Raw genomic sequence first — 18,734 nt, forward strand, 5'->3', positions numbered from 1 at the left:
TTTTTTTTTTTTGCTTTTCTCCTCATACTTGAGGAGAGGAGAACTCCCAAGTGCAAATAATCATGACTGTCCCCAATTTTCCCATCTGGGAATAGAATTGTCAAACACAGTTTCCATGTTTATTATGGTTATTTCCTTCTCAAGGGCAAAGCTCTTTAGAAGTAGGGTAACACTAGGTACACTTATTTAATTAGCTCCTTTGAGACTTCAGCCCTGGAAGTCCCTGAAAGGATAAATGTTCCTCGTCGCTCCCTGTAATTCCAGCTCACTAACCCTAGACCAGGAAGAATATTGTCACCTTGGTGATGCCAGGTTTATTTGGATTTCATACCAACTTTCTTTCTGGAAATCTCTCACCATCCATCCTTCCATCCACCAGTGCAACCAGGTTTTCTTTCCTGCTACCACAAGGGTGATCCATTTGGGCATAGTAAGCACTTTCAGAAAGAGAGGTTTGTATTCAGGCACATGGAGGAGGCTTTTGTGAGCAGTAAGTTAACTCCAGAGACAGGGCTATGAGTAGTGGCTAAGAGCATCTCATCAACATTTCCTAGAGGAATTCCCATCCTGGCTCAGTGATAATGAACCTAACTAAAGTCCATGAGGATGCAGCTTCAATCCCTGGCCTCACTCAGTGGGTTAAGGATCTGGTGTTGCTATGAGATGTGGTGTAAACTGGCAGCTGTAGCTCTGATTGGACCGCAATCCTGGGAACTTCCATATGCTGCGGGTGTGGTCATAAAAAGAAGAAAAAAATTCCTAAAGATTTTAGATTTGTGGCTCGTAAGACTCCAGACTAGAGTGAATTAAATGCTGGTGATGATGAGACCAGGCATGCTTACCTTATTGATAACTTCTGTCAATCTGACTGCTTTTTCAGGGCTTGGTGTGATCCTGCCTGTTACTTTGAGTTGGATTTTCCTTATCATTTAGGGAAATAACCTCTTTTTCTTTATAGGTTGTACGTTCACCTATAGCAACACATCTTATATTATAACTCCCTGCCCTTTGGAAACACTTTTATTGTATTAATTAATTTATTTTGGCTATACTTGCAGTGTGAGGAAATTCCTGGGCCAGTTATCAAACCCAAGCCACAGCAGTAACAGTATCAGACCTTAACTCTCTGAGCCACAAAGGACTTGGGAAGCAATTTTAAATTTATGAATGACTTTCAGTTGTGGCAGTTGGTTATATCATCATCATCAGAATGTGTCAATATGTGTTAGGTGTCTATGTGTTATTCTATAATGTAGTTCTTAATTTTAAGCAGTCTTCAACTATGAGGATAAGTGCTTCTTTGTCAGGTTGAATTAATTTAAATTTACTTTTGTGTACTGTCCTTGGCAGCAGTTTGTATTACTGTCATTTAACATCATAAAAGGAATGACAAGAAAAAATTTGCTATGTTCAGAAGAATTTTTGAAGTCCATAGGGACCCAAAGAAATCATTCTATCACTCCTCTCATTCTTCCTCTTCATTTGTATATTTTATTTATTTTTGAAATTACTCAATGAATTTTATTACATTTATAGGTGTACAACAATCATCACAACCCAATTTTATAGAATTTCCATCCCAAACTCCCAGCCCACTTCCCCACCTGCCAAGCTGTCTCCTTTGGAAACCATGATTTTTTCAAATCGTGGTTTCCAAACTGTGAGTCAGCATCTGTTCTGCAAAGAAGTTCACTGTGTCCTTTTTTTAGATTTCACATGTAAGTGATAGCATTTGATATTGGTGTCTCACTGTCTGACTGACTTCACCTAGCGTGATAATTTCTAGGTCCATCCATGTTGCTGCAAATGCCATTATTTCTTTCTTTTCAATGGCTGAGTAACATTCTGTTGTGTATATGTACAACATCTTTATCCACTCCTCTGTCGATGGACAATTAGGTTGTTTCCATGTCTCAGCTATTGTATATAGTGTTTCCATGAACACTGGAGGACATGTGTATTTCAGAGTCTTGGCTATTGCATATAGAGAGCTGCAATGAACATACGGGTGCATGTATTTTCTTCAATGAAAGTTTTGTCTGGATATGTGCCCACGAGGGGGGTTGTTGGGCCTTACCGTGGTTCTATATTTAGTTTTTTGAGGTATTTCCACAATTTTTTCCTTAGCAGTGCTTGTACCAATTTACACTCCCATGAAGAGCATTGGAAGACTTGATTCTAAGCCAGAGACAAAGAGGATGGATGAGTATCCCAGAGGACAAGGTTCAGTGGTTGAAACATCATTATAAAATCCTGTATATCACAAATAACAGAATGTAGGGTTCCTAAATTTTGTCATGTTAAGGCTTTTATACCCAAACCGTCTCTTCAAGAAATTAAAGAAGTAGAGAGGGTTGGAATTGACATATACCATAAGATCCACAAATAGATCGATATCAAGGACCTAGAGTATAACATAGGGAAATCTACTCAATCCCATGTAATAACCTATATGGGAAAAGAATCTGAATAAGAAGGGATATAGGTATATGTATAACTGATTTAGTTTATATTAGTTTCAGGATATAACTAATACAACCTTCTAAGTGAAAACTATACTCTGAAAAAATTTATTTTATTTTATATTAAAGTATAGTTGATTTACGAAGTTGTGCCAATTTTTCCTGGACAGCAAAGTGCTGCAGTCAATAAATATACATTCTTTTTCTCCTGTTATCTTCCATCAGGTTTTATCCCAAGAGATTGGACATAGTTCCCTCTGCCATACAGTGAGTCCTCATTGCATATCCATTCTAAATTTAATAGTTTGCATCCACTAACCCCAAACTCCCATTCCATCCCACTCTAATTAAAGAAGTAGAGAGACTCTAGATTCTGTTCAGTGGTGATTTCATGTTCTTTCCCTTCCTCAGCCATCCAGCTGAGGCATCAGCAGCATGGAACCAGGAAATCAAACAAGTGTTTTAGAATTTTTACTCCTGGGACTGTCTCAAGACTCAGAGCAGCAACCCATCTTATTTGGGCTCTTTCTGTCCATGTTTGTGGTCACCGTGTTTGGGAACCTGCTCATTATCCTGGCCATCAGCTCGGACCCCCATCTCCACACCCCCATGTACTTCTTCCTCTCCAACCTGTCCTTGGCTGACATCTGTTTCACTTCCACCACCATCCCAAAGATGCTGGTGAACATCCAGACACAGAGAAAAGCCATCAGCTATGCGGGCTGCATCACACAGGTGTATTTTTTCATGGTTTTTGGAGGTATGGATACTTTTCTTCTCACTGTGATGGCCTATGACAGGTTTGTGGCCATCTGTCACCCCCTGCACTACACCGTCATCATGAACCCCCGTCTCTGTGGTCTAATGGTTCTTTTGTCATGGGTCATCAGTTTGTCATACTCCCTGATCCAGAGTCTGCTGATGTTGTGGCTGTCCTTCTGTTCCAGCTGGGCAATTCCACACTTTCACTGTGAACTCTCTCAGGCCCTCATGCTTGCCTGCTCAGACACACTTGTCAATTACATCCTGCTATAGCTGGTGACTGGCTTTCTTGGCATTGTTCCCTTCTCAGGGATCCTTTGCTCCTACCCGAATTGTCTCCTCAATCCTGAGAATCTCATCAGCTCATGGGAAATACAAGGCATTTTCTACCTGTGCATCTCACCTGTCTGTGGTTTCTTTGTTCTATGGGACAGGTCTTGGTGTGTATCTCAGCTCTGAGCCATCTTCCTGGAGAGGTATGGTTGCTTCGGTGATGTACACTGTGGTCACCCCAATGCTGAACCCCTTCATCTACAGCCTGCGGAACAGGGACATCAAGAGGGCTCTACAAAATCTACTTGGGAGAATACCCTGCGTTCAGTGATGGGAACACTGGTCCAGGGGTTTTGAGTTGACAATCGTAGCAGAAGTTGGCTCAAGAAATTGTGCCTCTTAATCACATTGAATTTTGTTTCTCACTGATACTCCATTAGTGGCACTGGTCAGAATTTGGCCTTGGGAGGACGTTGTCTTAACCTCTTATGATGATTGCTTGATTATCCTCAATTCTACTCTCCACACCCCCTCCTTTTATTTATCCATTATGGCCCCTCGATTTGCATTTCCAGTCCTGCATGTTGATACCAGCCACTTCAAGTACAGACTCATTATTGTTGAATGAGAAATTCTGAAATAATGCATTGGAGTACCTGTTGTGGCTCAGTGAGTTAAGAATCTGACTATTCGCCATTAGCCTTTCCCACTGGTTTAAGGATCTGTCTTTGCCACAAGCTGAGGATATGGATCCTGAGTTGGCATAGGCCTCAGCTGCAGTTCTGATTTGACCCCTAGGCCAAGATCTTCTATATGGTGCAGGTACAGCTATAAAAAAAAGATACACCACCTTTTATCAACACCAACACTTGTTAGTTCTTATCAAATGTGTTTATGTGACAGTCCTTACTGAGCACCATTGGTGTGCCAGGCTGTTGTAAGTATCTGCAACATAGCAGTGAAGGGGGGAAAAAGGACAGGATTCTTTACCCTCATAGAGCTTAAATTCTAGATCTCAGAGTTTAACAGATCCTGTCATATGTCCAAATAGAAAATACACTGAGGGGTGAGTTATTTATTTGGTTATTAGTGAGGTTGAACTTTCTTCCATATGTTTTGTACATTTGCAGATAAGCTATGAAAATGTATCACTGGAGATAGGAAAATGGAAAGCCCCAGAGTATTAGAACTGATCAGGTGCTAATAAGTCTTTGGGTCTAGTTGCCTAATTTTACAGGTGAATTTATTGAGTTGGAAACACAAGAGTCCAGATGGTGATGAAACCTGACTGAAAGGGAACAAAATTTCAAGTCTGGTGCCAGGACATAGTGTTGGATTACAAATAGGGAGAGTGGGAATGGAATCATAGAATTGCCAGTCTCTAGGTATGGGACGCTGATCAACTTCAGGTAATGAAGGATATGTTAGGACTAGTGGACATATTTATTTGTTTGATTTTTTTGGCCATGCCCATGACGTGCAGAATTACCCAGGCCAGTGATGGAATCTGTACCACAGCAGTGTCCTGAGCCACAAAAGTGACAACTCTAGATCCTTAAGCAGCTGAGCCACCTGGGAATTCCTGGATGTCTTCATATTTTCTTCACCATAAAGAAATTGGACATTGTGCCTAGTTTTGGATGGTGGTGTTTGCCCAGGCACTGCAGGCAGGAAAGGCAAATATAAATACATAGATATTTATCATGGTAAAGAAGAGTCCAAGCCTACTCCAGGGCTGGCATCTATTGGAATCAACTTATCACCAAGGATTGTTCCCAAGAGAGGTTACCATTTTGAGGAACAACAATGGGCTTCCTAAAGGGGAACCTGCCTCCACTTTAATTCCTTTAATTTTGAGGCTTTGAGTATGAAACCAGGCTTGGGCCTGCAAACTGGGGAAAAAAATCATTGTGGGAGCCAATTCTAACTTCTGCTGATCTGTTCTTGATATTTTTGGTTGTCTAAAGCAACCAAATAAACTAATGTCCTTTTTTTTCAGATCCGTGGAAAGATTCCACTAACTGAGAGCTGCTTTCACATTTTTGTGTTATTTTCACTTTGTGAAAAAATTATTATAGTTGATTTACAATGTTATGTCAATATGTGCTGTATGGTAAAGTGACCCAGTCTCTTATATCAATACATTATTTTCCTCATGTTACCTTCCATCATCTTCCATCACAACAGATTGGTTAGAGTTCCCTGTGCTATACAGTAGGACTTCACTGCTTACCCACTCTAAATTTAAAAGTTTGCATCTAGCAACCCCAAACTCCCAGTCCCTCCCACTCCATCCCCCTCCCCCTTTGCAACCACAAGTCTGTTCTCAACCTCTGTGAGTCTATTTCTGTTCTATAGAGAGGTTCATTGGTGCCATATTTTAGATTCCACATATAAGGCATACACGGTATTTGTCTTTCTCTTTCTGACTTACCACACTTAATATGAGAATCCCTAGTTGCATCTATGTTGCTGCACATGGCTTATTTGTTCTTTTTTTATGGCTGAGTAGTATTACCAGTGCTCTGGAGGTCAGCTCATCTATGACCTGCTGTCACCACCACAGATCCCTGTGGATCCTGGAACCCAGTTGCCATTCTGGACTTGTTGCCTTGCTACCAGTGTTAATGCTGCCCTTTGAGTCTAGAACTCAAGTTACTTGTAAACATAAATTAAAACTTATGCTTCAGTGTGGAGGTTGGCTGAGCAGCCCATACTCAAAAACACAAGACTTCCAAAGTTGGAACAAGAGTGGAAGTTTGGGATATATATTGACAAAGACTGCCTTTACATTCCCCTAAATGTGATTAAACTTTAAACACATTTCTACTTGATTTCTGCTCCTGACCTCTATTTTCTTAGAGCACTGATGTGAGGATTTTTTTCCTTTTCAGCCACGCCTGTAGCGTACGGAAATTCCCCGGCCATGGTTCGAACCTGCACCACAACAGTGACCTGAGCCACAACAGTGACAATGCTGGATCATTAACCCACTGCAGCCTAAGGAAACTCCATGTTAGAAAACTTTCAAACTCTTTCTTTGCTCATTTTAAATGTGAATAAATCTTCTCAGAGCCTTTTGTCCTTTTTACAAACCAGAAATGATTTTCTTAAAGTTATCCCTTTGAAATATAATCATCAAGTGATACATCTATCTCCTAGCTTCTGTGGATGGTATGAGCCTAAATTCAATAGGCAGCAAGTAGCAATCACAGACAGACTAATCATATCAACCAACCTCCCTCCCCTAATATCTCCCGGTGCTTTTCCATTAGCTAGCCTCAGCTTTAAAAATCCTCTCATTTTTGGAGCTTCCATTGTGGTTCATCAGCTTAAGGACTTGATGTTATCCTCAGTGAGGATACAGGTTCCATCCTTTCCCTCCCTCAGTGGGTTAAGGACCTGGTGTTGCCACAAGTTCTGGCAGAGGCTGCAGCTGCAGCTTCTAATTCACCCCTAGCCTGGGGCACTTCCCTATGCCCCAGAACGTTTATGCAGATGTAAAAAAATAAAAAATCATCTCACCTTTTGATTCAGTGGAGATGAGTTCAATATCTCTCCATTGTTGCAATAACCTTGACTCCAACTGCTAGAGTTTTGGATAAAGTATTCATACCTCTTGGACTATGATGCAGTTTTTCTTTTGTACAATCAATAACTTTCTAGATTTCATAACAGATTTCTACCAAACATTGTTTTGGCAATGACATTGCCTATTTTCTGGCCTTTTTAAGTCAACACTATCACATCTCACACAAGACCAGACTGGAAGATGAGCAAAACCTATTTTTGGTATGCATCCGTTTAACCTGGAAAAGAATAGCTGAGGCAGCTTGTGCAAAGATTGTCTCCATAATACTAAACATGTGTGAGATCACTCAGAAAGCAGTAATATTAAAAGAGGAAGAGAGGACTGACCTGATGGAGAGAACACCAGGAGAATTTAGATGAGAGGCCAAGGAAAGCATATTTAAGGGCTGACGTTGAAGTAAAAAGTTGAGTTGGAAAGGGGAAGAAAATTCTAGACAGAGAGAAATAAGTGTGCTTGTCTGGGGGCAGGAAAGAACATGGTCTGTTTGAAGAACTCCAAGAAAACCCGTATATCTAGGCAAGTGGGTCCTCAAGTTTATGGTGTGGTGGAATCACCTGATAACACTTCCTAAAACACAAGTATTTGGGTTCTACCTATAGCAGTTCTAATTCAGAAGGTGAGACCAGAACATGCACACTTATGAATTCCTTGGGGGGGTGCTGATGATGATAATACTGGTCCCTGGACTTGTGAAGGAGTTGGAAAGGGATAGCAGGGACTAGATAATGAACAGTCTTGCTGACCTTGGCAAGGAATTCAAAGTTTACTCTAGGAGTATCAGAAAACAGTTGGAAAAATTTTTGTGTGTTTGTTTGGCTGTATCCATAGCATATGTTAGTAACTGGGCCAGGAAAAGAATCCAAGCCACAGCTGTGACCTACGCTACCTGATCAACTGGGCCAGGCCAGGGATTGAACCACCACCTCTACAAAAACCCGAGTTGCTGCAGTTGGATCCTTTACCCACTGGACCACAGTGGGAACTCCTGATTGGAAGAATTCAAGCAAAGAGGTACAAGATTTGGTTCCACTTAAAAAGTTAATGTGGTGTAAATGGAAAGAAACTGAATATTGAGAAGCCATTTAGGACCCTCTTGTAAGAGCAAAATGTGTATATGAAAGGTTTTCTTTTTTCTTTCTTTCTTTCTTTCTTTTTTTTTGGCTGCACCTGCAGCATGCTAAGGTTTTCAGGCCAGGGATCAAATACATGCCACAGCAGGCTCTGGGCCATGGCAGTGACAACATCAGATCCCTAGCCCTCTGAGCAACCAGGGAACTTCTGAACTGGTTTTGAAGAGTGGGGAAAGCAAATCATCTGAGCCATCACTGTTCAGATAATTTAATAGTTTGGAGACAGGGAAAATAGGAAGAAAAGACCTGAAATGACAAAACGTGGGGTCCCTGAATGACCTGGGAAAGAATAGGTCTTTCAGCTGAACAGTTGAACAGCTATATGCTAGTGAATGTTTTGTTCTGTTTTGTTTCCTTCCTCACATATTTTATTTTTTGAAGTATAGTTGACTTAGAGTATTGTATCAATTTCTGCTGCACAGCACAGTGACCCAGTCATACATATACATACATTCCCTTTCTTATGTTATCTTCTATCATGGTCTATCCCCAAAGTATGCCAGGAAGTTTTGACAGTGGAAGCAAGAGTGTTATGTTGTTATGTCAGCAAGCATGAAGGTAAAGCACATTCCACAAGCTGGTGTCATCAGTACATCTCTTTGTTCCAATGAACCAGCCTCAGAATGTTCCTCAGAGTATTCCTCAGTTCATAAGAAACCTCCTCTTCCCAGAAGGGCAGACATATCCTCAATGTTAAACACTGAGATCACCCCCACTTTCAATGTCTTTAAAAATCGAATGAACAGAGGGATTAGAGGACTCTGGTCAGATTTGTGACAAAATCAGGGAGGAGGAGGTGTGAAGGGCTTAGGATTTGACTATTGGCTCTAGAAGTTAGAGGAGGAGAAAATTCAGGAGGATGACAGAAGTCAAATACATTGTTATTCTTTTTTTTTTTTTTGCTTTTTTTAATCATTATTTCCCCAACACAGTTTTTATTTTCTATTGTATGGCATGTTGACCAAGTTACACATACATTTATACATTCTTCTTTCTCGCATTATCATGCTCCGTCATAAGTAACTAGACATAGTTCTCAGTGCTACAGAGCAGAATCTCATTGCTAATCCATTCCAAAAGCAGTAGTTAGCATCCACTAACCCCAAGCTCCTAATCCATTCCACTGCTATTCTTAAATCATATTTTAGTTCTACTCTGAAGTTTAACTTAAAAATTTAGTAGGGCTCCTCTAAGCCTTCTTTTATTTATTTATTTTTTTGGCTAGAGTGCATTGGTTTGATATGGGATTTCAGTTCTCAGATGAGGGATTGAAATTGGAGCTCAGGAAAACATTGTGTAAACAGAAAGCAGAGGGACAAATAGGTACTTATACAGTGGGTGACTGCAGATTCAGAATTTCTTGTTGCATATGTTTGATTTTACTGCCTTTTCCAGTCCTTTTTTTCCTTTTTAGGGATTCATGTGAAGCATATGGTAGTTCTCAGGATAGGAGTCAAATTGTGGCCTGTGCCACAGCCACAGTAACACTAGATCCTAGGTGAGTCTGTGACCTACACCTGAGCTCCTGGTAAGGCTGGATCTTTAACCCACTGAATGGGGCCAGGGATTGAAACTGCATCCTCGTGGGTACTAGTCAGGTACGTTTACACTGAGCCATAATGGGAATTCCTGCCTTTTCCAATCTTATGAACCCCCCAAATCACTCATGTGTTCAGATTACCCTACTCTGGTGATAATCCTCCATAGGGCGTGCTTGATGTCCCTGTTTCTTAGGCTGTAGATGAAGGGATTCAGCATAGGTATGACCACAGTGTACATCATGGAGACCACTGCCCCTTTCCTGGAGGAAGATGAGACAGCTGAGCTGAGGTACACCCCAAGGCCTGTTCCAAAAAACAAGCAAACAATGGACAGGTGGGAGCCACAGGTGGAGAAGACGTTATACCTGCCTCCTGATGATGAGATTCTGAGAATGGAGAAAAGAATTTGAGTATAAGAGTAAAGGATCCCTGAGAATGGAATTCCAGCCAAGATTGTACCAATGAAATACATTAATATAATATTGATGGAGATGTCAGAACAGGCAAGACTGAGGAGCTGAGAAAGTTCACAAAAGAAATGAGGGATTTCCACATCAGCACAGAAGGTGAGCTGTGACATCATCAGGTAGTGCAACTGGGAGTCCAAAAGGCTGACGGAAAATGACAGCAGGACTAAGAAGCCACAGAGGCGGGGGTTCATTATGACCAGGTAGTGTAGGGGGTGACAAATGGCCACCAATTGGTCATAGGCCATGACTGTCAGAAGTAGACTCTCCAAACAGGCAAAAAGAGCAAAAAGCATCACTTGTGTTAGGCAGCCTGCATAGGTGATGGATTTGCTGTGTGTCTGGAGGTTCACTAGCATCTTGGGGACAGTGGTGGTGCTGATACTGATGTCAGCCAAGGACAGATTGGAAAGGAAGAACTACATGGGTGTGTGGAGGTGGGAATCAGAGGTGACAGCCAGGATGATGAGCAGGTTCCCAAGCAGGGTCACCAGGTACATGGACAGGAGGAGCCCAAAGAGAAGGGGCTCTAGGTCTGGATCATCTGAGAGGCTCAGGAGGAAGAATTCTGAGGAATGTGTATGATTCTGTGGTTCCATGTTGAGGGGGCACCTTTTGAAAAAGAAGAAAGGGTTGAATAAACCAAACAATGTTGGGGCACCCAGATAAGTATCCATACTTTGGAATTTAGCAATTCATGAATACGTTTTTCATGCTTGAAGACCATACACCACAGTGCCTTCAGCATTATCTCTCAATAGTTAGCTCTTCTTCATTGATGAGAAGAACATAGACTTTTTTCTTTATACAGATAATTTTAGAGGCATGAGGAGAAAGAATATTAGGGAAATAAGGACATTTGTAGATAGCAAATCCATGCACACAGTAAAATATCTGTCCCCAACTTTCGAATGAGTAATATGGAAAAAAAGTATGGAGTTCCCATTGCGGTGCAGTAGTTAATGAATCCGACTAGGAACCATGAGGTTGCAGGTTCGATCCCTGGCCTTGTTCAGTAGGTTAGATTAAGGATCTGGTGTTGCCGTTAGCTGTGGTGTAGGATGCAGACGTGGCTCGGATTCCACATTGCTGTGGCTCTGGTGTAGGCTGGCGGCTACAGCTCTGATTAGACCCCTAGCCTGGAAACTCCATATGCTGCAGGAGCACCCTAAGAAATGGCAAAAAGACAAAAAAAAATTCTTCTGTCTTTAAAAATATTTTTCTTTCTTATTTTTGTTTATGAAGAAAATTTCATTGTCATTTATTCAAGTCACTTTCTTAGTTTCATGAACATAAAAGCCTGATTTCTATTGATGATTACCTTTTTTTTTTTTTGATTCTCATTGTTAATCCATTCCAAAAGCAATAGTTTGCATCTGTTAACCCTAAACTCCCAATCCCTCCCACTCCCTCCCCTCCCCCTGGGCAACCATAAGTCTATTCTCCAAGTCTATGATTTTATTTTCTTTGGAAAGGTTCCTTTGTGCTGTATTTTAGATTCCAGATATGAGTGATATCATAAGGGATTGGTCTTTCTCTTTCAGACTGATTTCACTCAGGATGAGAGTCTCTAGTTCCATCCATGTTGCTGCAAATGGCATTATTTTGTTCTTTTTTATGGCTGAACAGTATTCCATTGTGTATATATACCACATTTTCCTTATCCAATCATCTGTTGATGGACATGTGTGTTGTTCCCATGTCTTGGCTCCTGTGAATAGAGCTGCAATGAACATATGGGTGCATGCATCTTTTTTTTTTTTTTTCGCTTTTTGCTATTTCTTGGGCCGCTCCTGCAGCATATGGAGGTTCCCAGGCTAGGGGTCGAATTGGAGCTGTAGCCACCAGCCTACGCCAGAGCCACAGCAACTTGGGATCCAAGCTGTGTCTGCAACCTACACCACAGCTCACGGCAACGCCGGATTGTTAACCCACTGAGCAAGGGCAGGGACCGAACCCGCAACCTCATGTATCCAGTCGGATTCATTAACCACTGCGCCACGAGGGGAACTCCTGCATGCATCTTTTTTAAGGAACGTTTTGTCCAGATATATGCCCAAGAGTGGGATTTCTGGATCATATGGTAGTTCTACGTATAGATTTCTAAGGTACCTCCATACTATTTTCCAAAAAATATGCAACCTAGGATACTCTATCCAGCAAGAATATCATTTAAAATAGATGGGGAAATAAAAAATTTCTCCAACAAACAAAAGCTAAAAGAATATAGCAATACAAAACCCATTCTAAAAGAAATACTGAAAGGACTACATTAAATTCAAAAAAAAAAAAAAAAGAGGAAGAACTAGGATGCAGGAAACCACCATCAAAGAGCAGTGACTTAAAATATTTTTCTAATTAAATGACACAAAAAAAGCACTGAAATACACTGCATCTTCTGCATATACAGTACAAGAAATTACCTTGATTTGCAATGTAGTTCCTAAGAGCTAAAACCACACTCACAGGAGTATAAATTAAACTCAAATGGTTATAATCAGATAGCATTTTTTATGCAATTATCTCTGTAAATGAAATTATAGTATATTTACAATGTTGTGACAATTTCGGCTGTACAGCCAAGTGACCCAGTCATAAGTATATATGCATTATGTTCTGTATTACTTTCCATCATGGTATAGCCCAGGAGATTAGATAGAGTTCCCTGTGCTGTACAGTAGGACCTCATCGCTTATCCATTCTGAATAGAATAGTTGGCATCTACACACCCCAAACTCCCAGTCCCTCCCACTCCTTCCCCCTCCACCTTGACAACCATGAGTCTGTTCCCTATGTCTGTGAGTCTGTTTCTGTTTTGTAGATAGGCTCACTTGTGCCATATTTTAGATTGCACATTTATGTGATATTGTAGGGTATTTGTCTTTTTCTGACTTACCTCACTTAGTATGAGAATGTCTAGTTGCATCCATGTTGCTGCAAATGACATTATTTTGTTCTTTTTTTTGGTGGCTGAGGAGTTTTCCATCATATATATGTACCATATCTTCATAATCCATTCCTCTGTTGATGGACATCCTGGTTGTTTTCATGTCTTGGCTATTGTGAATGTTGCTGCAAGGAACACAGGGGTGCATGTATCTTAGTGAATTATAGTTTTATCCAGATATATGTCCAGGAGTAGGATTGCTGTTTCATATGGCAATTCTATTTTTAGTTTTCTGAGGTACCTCTATACTCTTCTTCATAGTAATTGTACCAATTCACATTCCCACCAGCAGTGTCAGAGGGTTCCCTTTTCTCTACCTCCTTTCCAGCCTTTGTTATTGGCAGACTTGTTAATGATGGCCACACAGACCAGTGTGGGGTGGTCCCTCATTGCAGTTTTGATGTGCATTTCTCTAATAAGTGATGTTGAGCATCTTTTCATGTGTCTACTGTATATGCCAATTATCTTTAAGGGTTTTTCATCTTTACTTGTCTATGACATCCATCCTCAATGGACATAAGTGCTCACTCAAATGTGTGGGGTTTTTGGTCAATTTTTTTTCAAAAGTAACTCAAATACAAACATTTGGCCTTGGCGGATTTCATATATATATGTATTTCTTTTTATGGACACACCTGTAGCATGTGTAGTTTCCGGGGCTAGGTGTTGAAATGGAACTTCAGCTTCGGTAGCCAGCGAAGCAAAGTCCAGTAGAAGAAACAGGAGAGAGAACTGCTCTGAATTGTCATGAGCTGATGCTTTTTAGGATCCCTGCCTTCAGCTCAGCCATCCTTCCTGTAGTTGATGGGACAGGTGCTGCCCATGCCCTCCACTCTGGTCCTCCATGAACCCCTTAAAGGGAAGAGCACAGTGAGCAGGGGTCTCTGCCTGGGATGAAAGGGAAGAGAGTTTGCTTTTTGCTGTGTTTTTGTAGGTTATGGCTTGAGACATCTTCTTCAATATGTCCCAAATCTTCAACATTTTTCTAATATTGATTTCTTATCAAACCCAACCCTCTTATGAACATTTGAGAAATTTAGGATGAAATCCAGGTCTCAATCACCAAGTTGGCCCTTTGTATGCCAACTTGAGAGGTTTTCAAGTCAATTCTTCCTTCTAGAGGGATAACATTTCTCCTAAATTCAGTTCCCTGAATGCAGACTATGTCAGCAGGAGAGAGGACTGTGTAGGTGCCTATGAATGGAGTTTCTCTGTCTGCATTCAAATCTGACTTTACCCATTTGCTACTGCAGGGTCCTGATAAAACCACTTGAAATCACAGCGGTCTCAAGCTCAGCTGTAAAGTGGTGATAAGAGATAAAAGGAGACAAGCTACATAAAAACCTTATCTCAGCACCTGGCACTTGAAATCCTTAAGTAAAGGCTTGTGATATTTTGGTTACTGCCTTCATTTTCATCATCATCATCATCATTTTCATGATTAAGTGGAGCACTTAGGGGAGAGTTTAGAACCACCTATTTCCTGTACAGGTGGAAAAGATGCCAATGGAAGAGAGGAGCACTGTGAGGGGAAAGCAGAAATTTAAATAAAATTTCTGGGATCCCCACCAATCCCCAAAACCTCAACTTCATATGTGTCTGAGGTGAATCTTGGTGTTTTGCTATCCTTGCCTGGCTATCCCAATGGTCTGCTGGCTTCATAATGAGAAAACAAGGCTCTCCCAATCCCTCCTGAATGCAGTGTCTCCCACGGCACCTGGCTCACCCTGGGCTGGGCTGTGTCTCTGCTGGAGAAGGACTGTGGAAGGCCCATGTCCTGCCCCTCCCCTACCTGATGTTGGTTGCAGGCTGAGGCTTTGTTCTCAGGACTGGCAGGAAGGCAGACCCAGGTATGGACCTCCTGGTTCAGACAACCATGGGAAATGAGACAAACACACATGGATCTCATTGGACTGGAGCTGGCTAAATGAAGGGCTAAGAAGCACATTCTGATTATTTGCAGTGTAATGACCTCAAGACCTCAAGGCACCAAACACATAATTAGCCAAATTGGTCCATAGTTTCTCAGTCTCTGAGGATTTGCTAACATAATGGAGGAGGAAAAGTTGGAAAGTGAGTGCACTTGGAAGGACTGAAGCCCTTCCCCTTCTCAAGGGGAAGTTGACCCCTCCTCCTCACCTTTGTTTTCTACATTATGTATCTTATCATTCAATGTAGACACATTTTTATTAGAGAAAGTCATATGTATTTTTATTTCTGCAAATCCATTGAATGTGCCATGTAATTTAGAGAGATGTAGATATTCCACTTCAAGATTCTGATCATTTTTCTATTTTTCTTCCCTCCTTCTTTCTTTCTTTCTTTCTTTCTTTCTTTCTTTCTTTCTTTCTTTCTTTCTTTCTTTCTTTCTTTCTTTCTTTCTTTCTTTTTCTCTCTCTCTCTTTTTTCCTTCTTCCCTTCCTCCCTCCCTTCCTTCCTTCCTTTCTTCCTTTCTTCCTTTCTCTCTTTCATTTTTTTTTAAAAATGGGCCTCTGACATATGGAAATTCCCAGGCCAGGGAATGAATGGGAGCTACAGTTGACAGCCTATGCTACAGATGCAGCAACACCAATTCCAAGCCTGAACCACATCTGTGTCATACCCTGCAGCTGAAAGCAACACTGGACCCTTAACACACTGAGCAAGGCCAGGGATTGAACCCTCATCCTCATGGGTACTAGTTGGGTTCATATCCCACTGAGCCACCATGGGAACTCCTGTAAGGCACCACTTGCATGAGCTTCAGAGGGTGGGTGCTTGCCACTGATGACATGTCAGGCTCCAGAACTCCAGAGGCAAGGTGTAGATCATTGTTTCCACTGAGAGACTCCCTGTCCCTACCTTCCTGGGAACATGTGCATGGACCATGGCTGCCACTCCCCCAGAGGGCCCCACAGCCAGGCACCAACCCCTCCCCTTGCATTCCTGGGAGTGGATGTGGTCCACCACCCCTAAACCTCCCACAACCGTGCAATGATATCTGCCCACAACTCCCTGGGAGTGTGCATGGCCCACTGCCTTCTCTGCCAAGGGGCCCAAAGAAAGCACTGACCATTGCCTCCACCTTCCCTGGAGCTTGTGCAGCTCACTGCCAGGACCAGGAGTCCCACACCTGCCAACATCTGTTCCTCATTTCCCTGAGAGGATGTGTGACCCACTGTCTTAGGAGACACAGCACCCATGACAAGTTGAGAGCTTGTGGCTGCCACTGGGCTCTAGGAGGGGTTGCACAAGCCACTGCCATCTCCCTCACAGAATCCATCACCAGGCAGCACCCAGCTCCAGGAGCAATTGTGAGCCCCCACTGCTCCCATCATGTGCTCTGGAGGCATATGCAAGACGCCAACATGACTGAGAACTCAGGAAGAGGTAAGAGCCACTGCATTAGCACATCTAACATCAAGCACAAGCTGAGGGAAGAGGAACAGGCATCCATATAAAATATTCTGAGACTAAAGGGGAAGAGCTGAAATCTCTCCTCCCAATTGTGTGAACCACTGGTTTTATACCTCCACTGACAGCCTTATAAATTCTGTGCTGGTGGATCTCCCCTTGTGGCTCAATGGTGATGAACCTGAGTAGTATCCATGAGGTTTTTGGTTTGATCCATGGCCTCATTTAGTGGGTTAAGGCTCTGGAGTGGCCATGAGCTGCAGTGTAGTTTGCAGATGTGGTTCAGAGCTGGCTTCACTGTGGCTGTGGTATAGGTTGGCAGCTTCAGCTCTGATTCAACCACCAGGATTGGAACTTCAGAATGCTGAAAGGGTGACCCTATCTAAATAGATAAATAGATAAATAGACAAATTCAGTGCTGGTGGAATATCCACATGGATGAGTGCTGCCAAAGCTGAGATGGGTCTGGCTTTAGCAGCTGTGGGCTCTGTGGGTACATACATATGGGGCTTGGACCAGGCCAGAGTCTGAGCTGCCTCCATATCTTCCACAGCATATCCAGGTACATGGATACTGCTGTCCTGAGTCCTCAACTCGGTGCATCTGCACTGGCGACCTAGTGAAATTACCCGAGAGACACCAGGGCCACTTACCAACATATGCATGGATAAGGTGGGGTTGAGAGCAACACCAACAACAGTGTATTTTGTGAGACCACACAATGGGGAAAAGGTGACATGACAGAGCACATTCACATGTGATTAACTCCAGCATAAGGATACTCAATGGCTCCTCTCCCAGTGGGACTGCTTCAACCCCACCTGCCTTGCACTGCAGGTCAGAAACACAACTCAGAAACAGATCTGCAGGTTTCTGGAGTGGCAACTAGAGAGAAAACCCTGCCCTCTTACTGAACAGTGACAACCAAAGAGCAAACAGGAGTCCCCAGTCCATATCCAGTGCAGGTTCTGGTCACCGCATTTTCAATCACACCTTCAATTGATGTGAGAGTAAACCACACATTTTCAATACCCAAGTTCAGGATTATCTGATTACTGCTCAATTAGAGAGAGTGCATGTCTTTGACTATATTTCCTTTAGAACCTTTATGCTGGAATCTTGATGTCATTAGTATAATTTGGCTTATGAAATTTGATATATGGGAGAGTGGTCTGTTGCAACCTTCCACATCTTACCTGTGCAGTCCTCCTGGCTCAGAGTTCTATGCATGAGGAATTCAGATATTTGTTTCTCATTACCTGATTTGTAAAAATGGAGTATATATACCCAATTAAGTTGAACATGGAAGGAAAAAGTCTAATTATGTGTCTGTGCATAAATGTCAGAGGGAGGCCAAATGCCCAAATGGCAGGAGTGTAGAGAAGAATTGGAAGGAAAAGTGAATAATTAGAAATTGAAGAATGCTGGAGAAATAAGAAAATTGTAATTATAATAACCGTGATGATTTCATAGTGGGAAGTGGAGATCAAATACTAGGATCATTGCTCAACTGCGACTTCATAGTATATGAAAATCAAAGATAGGCTTGTGAGTGAGTTGTTTTGTGATTTTTCCAATCCACTGTCTTTGCTCTGATGAATTTTCTTGAAGGAGGCAGAAAGATCCTCACCTTGTATTTTCTTATTACATGTCCATTTGAGAGATTTATATCACGATTATTTGTCCCTTCTTATTCTTGAAATTATAAAACCAGCATTTAATTTGTGATGCAATCGCATGCAGACTATTATTTGGGTAACATTTGATCCTATTGAATATTGATAGTAATAGAAGAAAACCAAACATTAATTATCTCAGGGGCTTATATATCACTGTATGTAATATCTAGTAGTTCAGGAAGGAAGGGAAATTATGGATTAATGTGTTACAAATATTTTGAATTTTTTAACACTTATGAAAGGGCAGGGGTATAAGAATGAATTTTTTCCCAAGCTAAAGAGAGATATGGCTTTGACCCAGTCCCCAGAAGGTAACAATTATTTTTATTTATGAGTGTATATATATATGCATATTTTATTCTTATTGTTATGTCCACATCTGTGGCATATGGAAGTTCCCATGCCAAAGGTGAAATTAGAGCTGCAGCTGCTGGCCCACACCATATCCACAGAAATGCCAGATCTGAGCTGCATCTGTGATCTACACC

General features: G+C 41.8%; 2 pseudogenes; one reads left to right on the forward strand and one right to left on the reverse strand.

The window, feature by feature from the left end:
• The first annotated feature begins 2,897 nt into the window (after positions 1–2,897).
• Positions 2,898–3,828, forward strand: LOC110258548 (olfactory receptor 7A17-like; annotated as a pseudogene).
• Positions 3,829–9,896: 6,068 nt separating this feature from the next.
• On the reverse strand, positions 9,897–10,826 carry LOC110259180 (olfactory receptor 7E178-like; annotated as a pseudogene).
• Between the last annotated feature and the right edge of the window lie 7,908 nt (positions 10,827–18,734).

The sequence above is a fragment of the Sus scrofa genome, chromosome 2 (genome assembly GCF_054392235.1).
Source record: "Sus scrofa isolate SSC_HxYL_T2T_F1_AM1 chromosome 2, Sscrofa_HxYL_maternal_Yorkshire_Landrace_v2.0, whole genome shotgun sequence".
Classification (NCBI taxonomy): Eukaryota; Metazoa; Chordata; class Mammalia; order Artiodactyla; family Suidae; genus Sus; species Sus scrofa.